This window comes from Thermobia domestica, chromosome 7 (assembly GCF_964235325.1).
Source record: "Thermobia domestica chromosome 7, izTheDome1.hap1.1, whole genome shotgun sequence".
In the NCBI taxonomy this organism is placed as follows: domain Eukaryota; kingdom Metazoa; phylum Arthropoda; class Insecta; order Zygentoma; family Lepismatidae; genus Thermobia; species Thermobia domestica.
Genome location: NC_137460.1, coordinates 175,308,404 through 175,314,383, shown reverse-complemented (window position 1 = coordinate 175,314,383; position 5,980 = coordinate 175,308,404). Strand labels below are relative to the sequence as shown.

At 30.6% G+C, this 5,980-nt stretch overlaps 2 pseudogenes; both read left to right on the top strand.

The window, feature by feature from the left end:
* The first annotated feature begins 749 nt into the window (after positions 1–749).
* LOC145690577 (NADH-ubiquinone oxidoreductase chain 4-like) lies at positions 750–4,333 on the top strand (annotated as a pseudogene).
* Positions 1,953–4,333, top strand: LOC145690576 (NADH-ubiquinone oxidoreductase chain 5 pseudogene; annotated as a pseudogene).
* Positions 4,334–5,980: the final 1,647 nt, after the last annotated feature.

Below are 5,980 nucleotides of genomic sequence, written 5' to 3'. Positions count from 1 at the left end.
GTAGTAATGGTGTTAACAATAAGCATTAGTCCTATTGAGAGGGGGTGAGATATTTGAATTAGAATGAATCTTAAAACTACTAAAATTATAAGTAATATTCAGGTTATTTTAATTTCAAGAGGTAGTTTATTAAAAAATTAGTTTTGGGGACTAAAGATAAGTTTGCACTTTCTCTTGATGCTTTTAGAATTTTATTCATTAATGGTTTACAAGACCAACGTTTTAATTAAACTATAAAAGCTTATGAAAATATTATTTATTTTATTTTCTTGTTTTCTAGTTATTTTAGGAATAGCTTGTTTTGTTATTCAGCGTAAGTATTTACTGATGGTTTTATTAAGACTTGAATTTATTGTGCTGATAAGTTTTTTACTTCTATCTTATTCTTTAGGTAGTCTGTATGTTGAAAATTATTTTTGTTTGTTGTTTCTAACTTTTAGTGTTTGTGAAGGCAGTCTGGGGTTATCAATTTTGGTGTCTATTGTGCGAACTCATGGAGGTGATTATTTGAATTCTTTAATTGTGTTACGATGCTAAAATATTTAATATTTATATTGTTTTTGATACCTTTAGGTTTTAATTTTAAATTATGGTGAGTTGTTCAGTTTTGCCTTATTGGAGTTTGTTTTTTATTTATAATAAGAAATAGTATAGGATTGGTTCCCTGGGAGGTGGGCTATTATTTGTGGAGTGATAGTTTGAGTTATTCATTGATTTTATTAAGTATTTGAATTGTTATTCTTATAATTATAGCTAGAGAAGGTGTCTTGAGAAGTTCATTTTATAGTGCAAGCTTTATTAGTTTAGTTTTATTGTTACTTATTTTACTTTACTTGAGATTTTCTTCTTCTAGATTGTTTATATTTTATTTATTTATTTTTTTTGAGGGTTCTTTGATTCCTACACTATTTTTAATTTTGGGTTGAGGCTATCAACCCGAACGAGTACAGGCAGGGATATATCTATTATTTTATACCTTGTTTGCTTCCCTTCCACTTTTGATTGGTATTTTTTATTCGGAATATATTAAGGGTAGTTTATTGATAATTAATATGAGAAGTGTAATAGATTTAGGAATTACATATTATATGTGATATTTTGCTTTAGTTATTGCTTTTTTAATTAAAATGCCTATATTTCTAGTTCATCTTTGGCTACCTAAAGCACATGTTGAAGCACCTGTAAGTGGCTCAATAATTTTGGCGGGAGTATTATTGAAGTTAGGAGGCTACGGCTTATTACGTATTATGTATTTTATGGAAAATGTAGCTTAAGTATAAATTTAATTTGATTTGGTATTAGAGTTGTGGGTATTTGATCAGTTAGATTAGTATGTTTACGACAAGTTGATGTAAAGTCTTTAATTGCTTATTCTTCTGTTGCCCATATAGGCTTAGTGTTGATAGGCTTACTAACGATGGGATTATGAGGATTTAGAGGTGCTCTTGCATTAATAATTGCTCACGGCCTGTGTTCTTCGGGATTTTTTTGTCTCGCAAATATTTCTTATGAGCGTCTAGGAAGTCGAAGACTGTTAATTAATCGTGGAATACTGTCTTTTATGCCGAGTTTAGGCTTGTGATGGTTTTTATTAAGAATTGCTAATATAGCTGCGCCGCCAACATTAAATTTATTAGGAGAAATTAGTTTGTTAAATAGAATTGTTGGTTGATCTTGATTGAGTATATTAGGGTTAGCCTTGCTTTCTGTTTTTAGAGCTGCTTATAGACTATATTTATATTCATATACTCAACATGGAATGCCTTATTCTAATTTATATTCTTGTTGAGGAGGAAGTGTGCGAGAATATTTATTATTGATATTACATTGGTTGCCTTTAAATCTATTAATTTTTTTTGCAGGACCGAGATTTTTATGGTTGTAGTTGCTTGAGTAGTTTAGAATAAAATTTTAGTTTGTGGGACTAAAGAAGGTTTAGTTGTCCTTCGGCCATGGTTTGACCTTTTTCAATTTGTATGACTAGATTTGCCTTTTTAAATAGAATAAGTATTCTTTTATTCATAATAGGCTTGAGTTTTTTAATCAATAGATATAGTGTATTTATTGAGTGAGAAGTTATTTCTTTTAATAGAAATAAAATTATTATAACTCTTCTATTTGATTGAATATCATTTATGTTTATAAGATTTGTACTTTATATTTCTAGAATAGTAATTTATTATACTGAACAATATATAGGATCTGAGCGATACCTTAATCGGTTTATTATGCTTGTATTAATATTTGTTCTTTCAATAGTTTTATTAATTGTTTCTCCTAATTTAATTACAATCCTACTTGGTTGGGACGGGTTAGGATTAGTATCATACTGTTTAGTTATTTATTATGAAAATGTACGGTCTTATAATGCAGGCATGTTGACTGCCCTTTCTAATCGTATTGGAGACGTAGCGACTTTATTAGCTATTGCTTGAATATTGAATTATGGAAGTTGAAATTATATCTTTTATTTGCATAGAGTTTTAAATAAAAATGAGATAGTAATTATTTCTAGTTTGATCATTTTAGCAGCAATAACGAAAAGTGCACAAATTCCTTTTTCTGCGTGACTGCCAGCAGCAATAGCCGCCCCTACACCAGTGTCAGCATTAGTTCACTCTTCTACACTTGTAACTGCTGGGGTTTATTTATTAATTCGTTTTAGAGACGTTTTATTGAGTGTTTATATGGGAAATGTATTGCTTTTATTATCAGGATTGACAATATTCATAGCTGGCATCGGTGCTAATTACGAATATGACTTAAAGAAGATTATTGCTTTATCTACTTTAAGTCAGCTTGGTCTTATAATAATAATTTTGTCTATGGGATTTCCTGTATTAGCTTTTTTTCATTTATTGACACATGCTTTATTTAAGGCATTACTTTTTTATGTGCGGGAGCAATTATTCATGGTGTGGGTGATACACAAGATATTCGTAGAATAGGAGCACTTGTAAGTCAGATACCACTCACTTTATCTTGTTTAAATGTAGCTAATTTGGCTTTATGTGGAATACCATTTTTAGCTGGATTTTATTCTAAGGACTTAATTTTGGAAATTTCTTCTTTATCTTTAATTAATGTAGTAAGCTTTATTTTATTGTTTTTTTCTACGGGCCTAACTGTATGTTATTCAGTACGTTTAAGATTTTATTTAATGGGTAAGGGCTTTGGGGGTGCTAATATTCATTCTATTAGTGATAATGAAGGTTGAGTTATATGTAAGGGAATGTTAGGATTGGTAGTAATGGCAATTTTAGGAGGTGCCACATTGAGTTGACTAATTTTTCCTACTGTTAATTGTGTTGTTCTACCTTTACATCTAAAAATAGGTGCCCTACTTGTGAGTGTAGTAGGTTTGTGGGTTGGTATTTTATTATCAAGCTATTCTATTGGACAGTCTTTAGTGTGTATGAAATTTTATTTTAGTTCTACAATAATAGGAAGCATGTGATTTTTACCTTATTTATCAACAAATTATATTATTAAATTACCTTTGTATGTAGGGGGTGCATATTATAATAACATTGACCAAGGGTGAAGAGAATGTCTTGGTGCTCAAGGCATGTATAGTAGTTTTAAGGATGGTTCAATATTAATTCAACATTCACAAGATAATTTATTTAAAATGTATTTATTAATTTTTTTAATCTTTACAATTTTCCTTTGCTTCTTTATATTGGAAAGAGCTAAAATATTAGGGTATTATAGGTGGCATACTATTTGTAAATTTTATTTTAGTGGTGAGATGTCTTTCGGTTTCCATTATATCTGGTTGTGCAGGAATTGAATTTAATTCAGCCGCGGCTAGACTTGTTGTAGATTTGATTTTTGTAGTTTTGCCGTGAGTAATAGTAAGGGGGATTTGCTCTTTACTTGTATCATTTATAATGTGGTTTTATGTTAAATGAAAGATGTGGGCTTAGAAGTAGCCATCATTTGTAATTTTGTTATAACTTATTTGAATTATTTATCATATTTTGTTACATTTAATTTATTACTGTACTTTTGCTTTGAATTAGTTAAGGTGATTTATAATGGTGTTATTAGTATATTGGAGAGGATGATTAAAGGAATTCGGCAAAGACTTCCTCCGCCTGTTTATCAAAAACATGTCCTTTTGTTAAAATAAAAGGTCTGACCTGCCCAGTGAGGCTTTAAACGGCCGCGGTATCTTGACCGTGCGAAGGTAGCATAATCATTAGTCCTTTAATTGTGGGCTTGTATGAAAGGTTGGACGAGTGGAAGACTGTCTTTATTTGTAATATTGAATTTTACTTTTGAGTGAAAAGGCTTAAATAATTTAAAAGGACGATAAGACCCTGTAGATCTTTATATTTAGGTAGTAATTTTTGTAGTTGGCAATGGATAAATTTGCTATTTAATTGTTGCGTTGGGGCGACGAGAAGATAAAATAAACTCTTTTTTATATAATTAATTTCAGGTATTTTTATGATCCTTTATTAATGATCACACGTACTACACGTACTTACACACAAAATATGCCATCGACACCTGCGAGGCAAGACTAGAAACGAGCGTAGGCCTGCAACCATAGGCACTTACAAAATGTTTCTATACATAACTGAAATATCAACACTAATATTCAGTAAAATGCGCGTATGTTCCCTGGAACATAACGTACATCATCCACCTGCAAAAAATGTGTAAACACACAAAATACAAATGCTCTCGTAGCATCGTAAAGATATGTCTCTATAAGACAAAACACGTGAGACCTATTAAAAGAAAAACATGAGATACAAACAAGAATATAGTCAACGACATTACAACTTTCTGGTCAGTCCGAAACATCAAGATTAAATTCCCTACAAAACAGCTGTAACAAGCTTCCTTAGGCATCTTCGCTACAAAATTTTCAAAATGGTCTTATTAACATATTAAAATTCAGTCATCGAGTATATGAAATAATTGACAGAAAGTAATTCTCAAAAAATGTTATGGCTTCATACTGTCGGAAAAAAAGAAAATAAGTTTATTTTTCGGGATCTATATCAATATCTCTAAGACGGCTGAAACCTCATAAATAATGGGCCATGTCGATTTTTGAAGAAAATCATCCGTCATTGGCAGTATGGCTGAAACCTAAAGATTTATATTCCAAAACCTTTGGCCATGTTGATTTCTAAAATCCTCCATAACAAAAACAATTTTACTAAAAAATTCCAAATAGTTTTGGGACATACTGTGACTAAAATATAACTTTCTCAAAACTAACATGAAAAATAAACATTACAACTCATTAGCATACAAGTACACAATATAGTTACGATTCATAAACGTTAAAATATTCGCTGAAATGTTACTAGACAATAACATACACTAAAAAAAATCTAACCTAAGAATACACATGGTTAGTTACGGGTTACTATAAAAGAAGAAGAGAAATGAAAAACTATATTTTGCGATTGATGGCGAAAATACAGTTAGCTATGGAATATCCAATGGATTAGCCAGATCCATTTTTGCAACAGATCTGCAATTCCAGGAAAAATTGCCTCCCTGAAAAAAAAATATTTATATTTATCCCCATAAAATATCCTACCCGAAGAAGTTTCCCTACGGTCGTTCAGTGGTCTAGAGAAGACGAAAAAAAATGTTAATTAGAAATTACAAGAAAATATAGAAGTTAAACATATTTCCGCATATATATTAATATGAGGGGAAAAACGACCGTTCACCATCAGAATATCTGTTCATATAGTTCCTTCTAAAATAAAAAGATTACTGCTTTCGTTCGAAGAATATACTATTCACACGACATTCCTACACACACTATTAGCTAACAAGGAAATGTCTGTTTCACTCGTTTAAGGCTTAGCCTACTTTCCGTTCTAAACTTTTCTCTTCGAACAAAATATATCATGTCTCATCCTGGAAGTTCAAATAAGTCAAAATCGGGTAAATGACGTAAATGAGGTTCAATCAAATTACAGTAAACACTTCAAAATGAAAA